Here is a 12,637-nt window from a genome sequence, read left to right on the forward strand (position 1 = left end):
AAATGACCATAGACAGCAGAAGTGAATATAATGTAAACATGAGTCTTGCATGTAATGGGGAGGAAAATGTAGTACAAGTCTGGAGAATCAGACATAATATAACATCATTAAGATTACCGACACCTATCGGCAGAGCTACATACAAAATACACTGTCTGAGACGTTTCTGAAAAGCACAAAGCAAAAATTTAGACAGATGTGAAAACTGTTATTTTACTCAAAGACATCGCTGAAATGGTTCTTTGATATTACTGCTGATGAGTTCCGTCCCTTCAATAACATTGGAAAATTTCATGTCATTATGTCATAGTACATGAAGATGAGTCCCTCTAGTGGTGTAATGTAAGTAAGACAGCTGGGGTGAAGACTAGCAATGCTGAAAATGTACCCCACAGTAAATCACAGAAGAATTCCCTAGGTGGCAACTTCCAGTGATTGTGTACGGGAGCAAATTGTGTTTTGAATGTTGTAGCACCAGAGATGGTTAAGTGCCTCAGATGAAGTAGGAAACGCAACATACATATATGGCACATTTGATTTACTGTTAATCTAGGAGATATATATTGAATGACGTCCAAATTCTACCCTGAACATCAAAAACAATTAGGAGAAAAGCCCTCTACAAGAAAAAGGCCCGGGTAGGAGGAGGGATGCCTGAAGCAAGTTGATCTATCTGCTAAGGCAAAGATAGCTTTATACTATTGTGACCTGACAGCTATGTGAGGAACATTTTTCTTTTGTCTGACAGGTCATTATTAAACTCCCAAAGTTCTTTCAAAACGTTACCTGTGATACACCCGCCTCTCTTCTCTGGACACTGCAGTAAAAGTTTTGGGTTGTTTGCTCTCTGTTAAGTCTGATATCAGTTGTATTTTTTTTTCCAGGCTGGTGGGGTGCATTCAGCTCATTTTGCCTCACTGCAGTTAAACAGAGCTAATGCATATTCATGGTGTTTATCACAAAATCTCTGTTGTTTCCAGTTTGGCAAATTATTTGCGGCAATTAACACCCCACATTTTAGTAAGCGTGACTTAGTCTTGCTTTTTATGTAGCTTTATTGTGTTATACCATAGTGTATTTGATGTGTGTGACTAAGAGACACTAAATCCAGGTTTTCTTAGTTTTGTTGCTAGCCATTAAGCTTTGTTCACATGGCAGGTACCTCTAAATTGATGTTCAAATCTGATTCTCTTTTCTTTTCTTTTTTTTTTTCTTTTTTTTTTTTGTCTGTTCATGTTAACTGTGTAAAGTGACCTTCATCACAACCATTTATATCTGTTCTACACCATGATTGTCATGATGTCTTCACATTGTGAAGGTCATAGCAGTTAAACATTCCAAACTGGGAGTAAAAGTACAGAAGACATGGTATGACAAGCAGAGCAGATTACAGCTGGGAGAACTGGCTAATGTCAAGTCCTTTTTGTCCTCCTGCCTTTTAAACAACATCTCTTATCAAAAAGGCAAGGGCCATATGAAATACTCAGCACAACCCGGGTCAATATTCAAATCCCGGTCATGGACAGAGAGGCCTGGTGTATTCCTGCAGTGGTGGTCCTTAAGAGTACTAAAGCAGTTAGGTTCCACATTGATATCCAGAATTTGAATGCCATTCATCAGTTTGACAGCAACCCAAGCCCTGCATTGACAAGCTGCTGGGCTGTGTATGGTTCTATTGTTATTACAGCCTTATCTCTGAGTAAAAGCTATTGGCAGGTGCCTCTAGCAAAGGCGTCCCAGAAGCTGGCCTCCTTTAGGACCCTCTCCTGGCTGTTCCAGTTTTCTGTAATAATAGGACGTGATGATAGCATCTATGATCACATCCATCCTATGAATATTGCTCTTCCTGCATTCTTAACTTATACAATGCTTCAGGAGTCATTAATAATGCATTAGAAAGCATGACGTATATAAATGCTTCTTCCTAAATCCATGTAGCATTATAAAAAAAAGCAGTGTTACAGTCAGTGCTCTCTCCACAGGGTTGCAAAGCATCCATAAATTTACACGTGACCAGGGATGAGGACATGTGCTTTGGCAAGAGGAAACCTACTACCAGAGGTGGACAAGGTTTTGTCATAAAGAACTGTCCAAGACCAACCTCCGGGAAAGAGGTGTGATTAATCTTGGGATTAGTCGGTTGGTGGCGATGGTTTTCTGTAAAGACCCTGAGCCAGCCAGTCCTGACTTTAATGCTCCTTTTCTACTTCAAACAGATGCTCCAGACAAGAGTCTGACATGGGAGGGAGAGAAAAAGCCTCTACTCTTTATTAGCTGCAAGCTACAGCCCAGAGAGCAGCACTCTCCTGCAGGAGACAAAGAGTGCCTCATCATTAAGTGGCCACTAGACTCCCTTGAATATTACTTTGCTCAGATCATTTTTTTTTTTTTTTTACGGCAGAAGCTGACCACTAGGCCCTTAAGCAGTTCATAAGGTTGTACCTCTTTTTGCAATTGTACTGTTTTAACATTCATCACAGATCTGCTGTCTCAATGTTCTTCCAGACTACTTAGCTTGTCCTTAATTATCTCTCCTTACTTATCATGTCACCCCAGGTCTGAAATTCCTAAAGGTGGATAATGTGATGGTGAGACTGCCTGTACCGGTGGCTTTAAAGTTTAATTACACAAGGCAGCAAGCAGGGAAGGAGTCAAAAAAAGGGGAACAGTGCATCAGTTCATCATGCGCCTAATTAGCACTGTATCCTCTGTGAGCGTCTTATTGGTGGTGGTTTTCAGCTGTGTAACTTGGTAATGCCTTTGTCTATTAATGTGGGGCAGTTCTGTCCCTGCCAATCATGTACCTTCTTGCAAGAGCCAGTCAACTTGTCTTTCTATGGAAATGACAGGTTCATAATGTATAATATCAAACTATGTTCAGCAGGTTCACTGAGCTGTACCAATGTGATTTAAATGGAAGACTGGTGTGCTTTTAGAGGAAGAATCATGTATATATCATAGTGTGACCAGGGTCAAGTGTGCATAGTTAAGGCACATGTATTTTCACAATTACAGGAACATTTGCCTTTGGAAAGCCATTCAGGTTATAAGGTCAGGTAAATGTTATACACCTCTGGTTGACACTGGACCAAACAAATAATGTTCACACTTAGAAATTCAGATCATTTTTGCAGGGCAGGCTGGTTTGCTTACATATCTAAGAGTATTTGGGTTTAAAAAAAAAAAAAAGGAAACTATGGGAGGTTGTATTGTGAGAACAGATTCTCAGAATCACTCAGCTATATATAGAAGCTTAAATTAGAATACTAAAATACTAAAATAGACAGAATATATATAGAATAGTAGAATGCATCTATTGTTCTGTCACACTTAAAGAAAGAAGAAAGAAAACAAGGGCATTTATAAAATAAGACTGACACAAAATAATCCAGATTGTTCAGCAAATCTTGTCTTTGTAATGCTGGAAAGGTTGTACAATGCATGTCTGACTGACTCCTGTAATTCCTTTTGGTTGTATAACAGTCTGTATTTTCCCCTAGTGAATGCAGCCCTGGTTTCTGGCAGCACATGTATATTTCATCAGAGGAAAGCAACCATAGCGCCATAGCCCTGCAGGGCACGAGAGAGAAAGAGCCCCACAGAGAAAAATATGGAGTGAACAGTCAACTGAGAGAACAGATCTCTTACTGCTGAGAAGCAGTCTAGAACAGACTTGATCTGAATTCACACTTGATTACACTCAAACTGAATTAGTCTGACGAGTTATAATTTCAAGGAGGGCGAAAATCAAAACACAACAACCAATTAACAAAATGTCACAAAAACACATCTGTTAATTGATTTACTGATTCAACACCTTCATCACAATCTAAAAAGAGTAGACTATGGTTGCTATGAATTCTGTTCTCACTATATTATAACCATGGACCACACTTCATATATCATTCATAATGCATAAGACAGTATAACATGTATATAAACAGTTCCTCCTAAATCCACGTGGCATTATGAAAAAGCAGCACAATGTATTACAGTATGTCCACAGGGTTGCAAAGCATACAAAATTAACACAGACTTCATAAAATGTTACCTAATTTGAACTGATTTGTATATCTGTAAGGAAGTTTTACAGTCTATAATGGCATCAAACATAGAAATTGATCATTTTCCTTTGCTTGTAACAAATATGTTGGTGAATGGTGTATGGTCTTAATACCAGTGCTATTTTATCCCTGCCAGTGAGCAAAGTCACAAAACATAACAGAACCCAGACACACACACATAACTGGCCATTTCCATTCATATCCACTTGACTAACAAGATCTGAGATACATCAGTGTGTCCGCTAATCAAAAATGTCAGAAAAGACAGATACAGATTTAGCTATGTTAAGAAATCATACAGCCAGTGATATCTACACTAAGATGATTGCAAACCACTGTTATGTAACTTTTATGTATATGTCACATGTTGGGACAGTAAAAAATCATACGTCAGTGAAAATGGCCGTACACATACGTCTGGCCGGTTTGGAACTATTTCTCAAGATAAAATACCCACCATGGTATTTTACCTGACAAGGTATTGTAATACCTGCTTTTATAATTACATGAATGGAATCATTGTTTCATATGTCAATGATTTCTAAAGCCTTAATGCGTTGTGAATGGCAGTTACAGTACGATACACATGCTGCAAGGTGAACTGTGAAGTGGTTCATCGATTCTGCTCTTCAGGAGGTTTTGAGAGGTGATTCCTAATTGAGACTTCAAGGCAGAGTAGCAGAGTGACAAGTTCTGAACAACACAATGGATTACCTATCAGTATCATTTCCAGCAAAGCTTAAAATCACAAAATGTCTCAGACCTGAAATAACACTACAGGAATACATTTCTAAAACCAGCTACAACCTAAAACACCAATGAGCATTCACTTCACACTTAAATATCATGATCATATTCTCGATGTTTCAAAACCATTTCATCAAATTAGACAATGACATCTTACTCATAACTGCACAATATTTATTTAATCTGTCTCAGCAATTACTAGTAGCAATTACTGTAATATATTTCAAAACACTTTTTCCAGCCACTTAAAAAATTACAGACAAAAACATGCATACAACATGACTACAAGACTAGTCAAATATCAATATCAAATGCAACACAGCAAAATCAGACAAATCTATGATAGATGTATGAAGCATCCACATGCAGTTACACTTGAACACAAAAATTTTACAAACATACACACACACTCAAAATGTTGAAAATCACAGCATCAAAGGACCACAAGAAAAACACAGAGGATATTCAAATGACTCACCACAGTTTACGAGGCATTGTTCATAAAGTGAAGCCTATAGCTTTACAGTCTCTGAATCTCCTGCTCTTGGAGAGAGGGAATTACAGTGACACAAAGACACCAGCTACTGATTACAACTGAAATCTATGGTTTTGCCTGAAAAGCCCTTGGCTACGAGTCACAAACAGTGAGACAAGGAGGGGGAGAGAGAGGGAGAGAGAGAGAGAGAGAGAGAGATGGATAGGGATAGAATGAGGCTTGACGTACTCACAGACGCCTAGTTAGACCTGTCTATTTGCTCACTCAAGCTTGCTTTGAATTTGCACTCAAAAAGAAACAGACAAACATACACTCGCTGGGATGTCGGGAGTGTCTTAAAAAGTGAGGCAATGCCTAAATAAGGAGTATGTGAAATACAGTCACCCTTATGCGCGGATTTGAATAAATCATAGACAGCGTTGAGGTGATGTTTAATATGCTTCAATAAATCATGAACAAGGGGGCAACAGAGCACACAGAAAATATAACACAAATGCCCGTCTCTTTCTCTTTTCCCTTCCTTCCTTTCACACGCACTCACACGCTGTGGGGTCTGAAACAAGTCCAGCACACACAGATACTGCAAAAAAAAAGTACAATGCATGACACGCAAGTACATCAAAAGCTTCTCTGCTCTGTTATGTCTGTCATTGCACACACATGCACACGCACACACACACACACACACACACAGACAGACAACATGGGCATGCATTCACAAAATAAATGATTTTTCCGGCCAATCCAAAACCTACGGCAGTCCTTGGTTTTATGGCACATTAAATAATCGGTGACAGCAGAGAGAGGACGAAAAGGACAGAAGCTTCTGGTTTGAGATTTCTTTTCTTTTCTTTTCTTTTTTTTACTTTTTTACTTTACTGTTTCTCTGTAAAGTCCAATTGATTTTGACCAGCAATGGTGTAAAGCATTTCACAAACACATTTCAATTCAGAAAGCTATAAAATGAAGGTAAACGTAAACAGAACAAAATAAAGTATACACTCACAGAACAAGATACATTTCGTCTTGGTCACTTTGTTCATTTTTACAATCTTACAGTTGATATTCTTCACGTTTATATCTAAGTGTATTTAAGCATTATGTAGGCATCTTAATAATGCATGTCTTTTGAAAATGGGCTCTTTTTGCCACAAGTAAGGTCCATCAAACGCAAAAGCAAACACAAACACACACAAACAAACACACACACACGGTAGCCAACGCTTTTTCCAAAGATTTAGCAGCAGGTGCAAAGTCAAGCACAGAGATCACACCTGTTCCTCCTGCATTTGCTGGTTGCCAAAGAGCTGCACAGTGTACACACACTCATCTACAAAACAGCCAGATACCACAATCAGGCGTCAAGGATGGTAAAGCCATGTGAATTACATAAGAGCTCACTGAACATCAAAGGGTGTCTAAGCACACAATGTCCTGAGATATCACCTTGCCAGGAGGACTTCTCTGGATAAAACCATGCCCTTCCTGTGGGCAATCTAACTCTTATACAAGAAAAGGCTCACTGATAAACACGTATACATACACACACACACACACACACACGACGGACAAACGCTTTTATATTTCTCTGCAGCGTAGTCTCAGATTGGTTTCAACACTGAAAGTGCAATGGAGAGCCATAATTCACAGGCTGTCATCTGAAACAAATGACTCACTGTGTCATCTGAGGCAACTGAGGATTAATTGGAATTTCTGCTGAATAAATTCTGGGAGATGTGATGTTGAACCAAGCTGAACCAGTTCTGAAAGCTTTGACTTGGGTTTCAACTGGAAGTGTCAGTCACCGAAGTTGACAGTTATTGGAGGTGCCAATGAAATCATCAGTGCAAATGACAGGTGGTGGAAAGGGGCTACGCTTTCCCAACCACTGGACCCTTTCCACTGTGAGGAGATATGTTCACACACACATACACACACACACACACACATACACACAAACACACACACACACGTACGTACACACACACGCACACACACACAGCTGATAATGATCAATGCATATCTGAAAGCACAGGAAAAAACAAAAACAACAACAACAAAAACAACAAAGTGAAACTGGCCATTTTGTGTGTTTATAAGACTGTGAAGAAATTACTCACCGAGAACGAAGAGCGATGACTGTAGACTTGTCGATCCTGCATTTGGAGCAAAAGAGAACAGAAATCAGGATATCAGGAACTGACAATGCCTTAATGGAGAGTTCATTTACGTCAATACAAATAATAACCATAACAACAAGATAAATGCTCCTAATAATTGTTTCCAGAAAGGATTGTTTTAAACAAGTTATTACGCTGTTTCAATGCTGACTTCCTCTGCTGTCACTTAAAGTTAGTCAAATAGTTCCCACTTTGTTCCATTACACTACACAGACTGAGTTAAAGGAAGAGTCGTCTCCAACTCCAGTCCTCACAAACCAACACAGACAAGCCTATATATTTTACTTTACATAAGACACTGCACACAACTGAAATCAGTTTAAATGTCACACGACCATCAAGAATACATTTTACCATCATTGAAAGTGATACACAAATACAGGGTTAATGGCATGGGGTTATATCCAGCATACTCTACATGTACACATGTACATAAACACACACACACACACACACACACACAAGTATGGAATGCAAACTGTCTCACTTAAACAGACCAGGAGCATCATTGTGGTCTTTAATCACCAAGGTAAGTGTGGCATGGTGCGTACAGCCTGTTCTGAACAGAACAAATTAAGCTCCTACAGAGGCTCCTAAAACGGCCCATAAACACACCTCGTAAGGCTTTCTCTCAGTGTTTATTTGAGAAACACTGCTATCCAGCGTCATCAAATGGCTCTCTTCCTTTAGTGCTTTGATGCATCTTTTTGTCACTGGTTACCATGAGAGCTTTGTTCAAAATTTTTTTTAAAAATTAGTTAATGCCGCATAAACTAGCTTTTGTAAGGTGATTTTATATTTGTCTCTAGTAATATTATGCAGCCTACATAAAGAAACATAGACTTATCACCTTTGTATATTACACCTCTTATGTCTAAATGGTGTTTGTACCTCAGAGATTTCACTCTGAATAACAAATTAGTTGAGTCATTTCACCTTCTTTCTTACCACAAGCACTGTGCATTATCACTATGACATGATGATTTGTTGTAATTCCTCTCTGAGGCCACAGGGAGTCAATGTGTGTGAGAATTCAAAATAATGTCTGATACTTCAAAACCAAATCCACATTGCCCCATTTGGTTGGAATTTGGATTGTATTCAAAGCCAGACAATGTGTGAGAGGACATATCATAATCGGAATCATTGAAATGTGTCTATGATGCATAATGCCAACCATTCTTCGAAAAAATGTGTTTGTACATTCATTAAGCCTTTGTTTAACTGCTTTAGTGTCTCTCAGTGGGGTGTCTCCACCAGTTTCCATCAGTTAAAATAGTCATAAAGGGGGAAGAGGGCTGTCTGTTTTTTTCCCTGGCCTTGTTTTGGCATCTCACAGTTACAACTTAACTTCCCACACCTGTGACTTCATCAGTCATGACTTCATATCTCACGATTCTGGACATCTCACAGTATCCAAAATGATTTCAAAATGAGCACTTAGTAGTTTTGATTTAATATCTTAAAAGTACAACTTAATAAACTCCAATTAAGGCTGCCCAACTTGCTTATTAGATGGCACAAGTGATCTGTGAATGACTGCAGGTTGCCATAGCAACCAGTAAGAGTCATATGCACAAAATGCACTGAGTACAAGCAAACTGCAGTGAACTGATAAAGCTGTGAAATCAAAGTTCCATAGCTGTTTTCATGCATCATCCAGTTAACTGCTTGTGAATTCATTTTTGAGCAACATACGTGGTTTGGCAGCATCTAACACAATCTGCATTTTTAAACAACTCACTGTAAACCTCCATCTTTTGGGAATCCGGTCCCCCCAAAAAATCTATAGGGGTTAATTAATTATTTTGACCAACACATCTTTTAAGAATATCAGTATTGCCTAGAAATACAATTGTTTTTCATTTTCAGCTTTGGTGCCCTCATTTGTGAGGTGTCACTATTGTGTGTTCACTCTCCGTGGGAGAATCTCTCGGTTTTTGTCTCACACACACATACACAAACACGCCCTTCCTCTGCTGCCACCACCACTTCCACCCACATCCACACCACACCCATTTAGCAGCTCGCTGCATGCCGCACACACTGTCACTGCTGGGCTGTCTGAGACACCCCCACCCCTCCCAAACCCACCAACACACAGCACAGACTCATACACACAGGGTGTTACCATCACACAGGTTCACCTTTAACGCTTGATGACAGGAAAAGGGAAATGCCTCTCTCTGCTTTTTTTTTTTGGTTGTTTACACTAGAGCATGTGTGATACTCTGCCTTACATATTGTTTGATACTCAAATTTCACAGGCCAGTTGGCTTAAGCAAATCATTTCTCTTTCGCTCTATCTCTTGTCTCTCTTTCCTCTCTGTATCTGTTTATCTCCCTCTTCACATCATGTAATTCAGTATACTTAAGAAAAGCAGCCACTAATAGTTGAGTGTTCTTTCTAATGCAGACCTCACAACATTTGAAAATTCTTACTTTACCATCTTTTTCCATCACAAACTCTAAAATGATCTCTCTCCCTCTTTCTCTCTCTCTCTCTCTCTCTTTCACACACACACAAATACACATACACACACACAGTTCCATGCTGATGGAGGTGAGGGCATAGTGTCCAGCCACTGAGATGGATATGGACTTTGATTATTTACATATCATTTATGACACTCAGCAGGAAGTTTATGACAAGTCAATGGGAAATTTGACAGGTGTTGAAAGAATATGTAAAGCAAAAACATGACAGATATTAACACAGTGTATAATGACATTAGCTATTATATATATTATGAAGATCCGCCAGTACGAAAGAAGTGTTCTAATCATAAGAAACATAAAAACGCTGAATACAAGAACACTTATAAAACTATAATAAATGTATAATATTGACTTAAGGTTTTCAGAAATGATGGCATGTGATGTGAGGAAATATCAGTGGAGGTGGAGTCTGAGGTGGATGGTAGGCCTCAGCATCTTTGACTTTTGGGTCAAACCTGCAGCAAAACCCAAAGCAACCTTACACAGAACAGCCGGAATATTTGAGCTTTAGCCCGACATTCAAAAATAACCTAGAAGTAGAGAGCACTTTGAGTGAAACAAGGCTCTTGGGGGAGAGAAAGAGAGAGAGAGAGAGAGAGAGAGAAAGAGAGAGAGAGGCAGAGAGAGAGATAACACTAAAAGCTCGAGTAGCGAGCTGAAAATACATTTCAGAGCAGGCATAAATAAAGCATTCAAAAGCTCTAATTCACATTACCTAAACGGCTGCTCTCAATATTTTACTAGGTTGTGGAACAGAAGCACCGCTAACCACAAAAACTCTCACACACTGACACGACAAAAACTATGGAATATACTAAAAAACACCAAAGCACCAAACACACACACACATACACACACATAAATTAAGTGTACAATGCCGAATGTCCCAAAACAACAAAAGCTCAAATAGAAATATAATGCTATGATGCTGACAAGATAGGAAAAAACATAAACAGAGGAAATGTAAACAGAAGGGTGTGTACAAAGAGAAAAAAGCACAACACGACAGGGTGAGAATGATATGACTAATAATCCATTTTAAGTGCCCTCTGCATTTTTCAGTGTTGTTTACATATTAGTACAGCATATGTTCCAAACATATTTGAGCAGTAATCTGAAAAAAGTACATCACTCAGCAAGTAGTTGTTATTAGTTGATCACAGCATATCTTTCACTGTCACTTAATCCTACCTTCAGGAAGAGCATAAAGGACTTAAGCTATGCAAGTCAATAATGAGAGCTTAATTGGTCAACCCATTATAAGTAGATGTGAAGGAGTCTGGTGAGCTGTTCTCTTGGGGAACACTGTGCACATCTGAGAAATGCATGTCATGCAATATCATATGGAAATTGGTGAGTGTGTGTGTGTGTGTGTGGTAAGGAGTGAAATAGCCCTACAGACCTATAAAAGGACCTGAAGATGCATTTCTGTTAAGTCAGAGTGATATTCAAGCGATTCTGAAGAGAGTTTTCACTTACTTCCCACTGAATATGCAATAGCAGCACATTTAAATAAGACCCTGGAGCAAAGAGGCATCCACAACACACCAGCTACTCCAGTTCAACCCTACATACCAGCACAGTGCAAGACAAACCACAACACAGATCTTAAAAGTCCCTCTCTCTCTCTCTCTCTCTCTCTCTCTCTCCTTCTCTGTCACACACACACACACACAAAGAGACTCTTCCATTCTTCGGCACCCAGCATCATCAGCACAGACTGAATTCAACACAACCTGCTAAGTGGTATGGAGTCTGTTTTCTGAAAAGTATGAGTCACTGTATCATTTGAGACAAATGTTAAATTGAGGATGCCAGTTTTTTTTTTCAACTGAACAAATCTTAAGAGATTTTGTCCCCTTGGAAATACAGTCAACTAACTGAATAACCCAAAGCAACATATGATTACAAATTAAGCACTGTAAATGAAGAGACAAAGACTGATGACAACAGTTATGTTATATTTCCAAAAAATACATGACAACCAAGGTCATTAAGAGTTAGCGCAATGGTAATTAAAACAATGCTACTGCAGATATCAAACAGGATGTGTAAACATTATGACTCCAGCTATTTCACAGCTGAATTTCTACAGGTACCAGTCCATCAAACTTGTCAATGAAACCGTCATATCAAGTGGGAAAATGATTGAGGGAGGTAGCTAATTCTTCCTTCATCAATGTTTCCCTAATTAAAGATAGCAAGAAAACCTTCAGTTAGATAAAAAACCCACTACAGTGTGAAGTAAAACCCCGACAGACACGGTGACAGGCAGTGAAAACGTAATAAAAAGAGGGCGATGAAGACTCTTAACATGGTCAGACTCAGTGCCTGTGAGTTAGCATGTTAGTTAATATGGGGAGTATGCCAAATGAGTAAAAAGGTTTAATGGAATAATTGACTTGTCCCACCATCTTCTGCTAAATCCAATCCCGTTTTTGCCCTGGTCAAGTATATCAGGTACAACGGACATAAACTATAAAAGACAAACCTATAACATGCACACAGTACACACACACAAAAACACATACACATACAATATACAGACATTCCTAAAAACTACACCCACACAGACACTCTACAGACAGACACAAATACACAGTAGTCTCATCCGTTAACAATACCCAAGCTGTTAAATGTCGGCCATTCTG

Source organism: Chanos chanos, chromosome 8, assembly GCF_902362185.1.
Source record: "Chanos chanos chromosome 8, fChaCha1.1, whole genome shotgun sequence".
Taxonomy (NCBI): domain Eukaryota; kingdom Metazoa; phylum Chordata; class Actinopteri; order Gonorynchiformes; family Chanidae; genus Chanos; species Chanos chanos.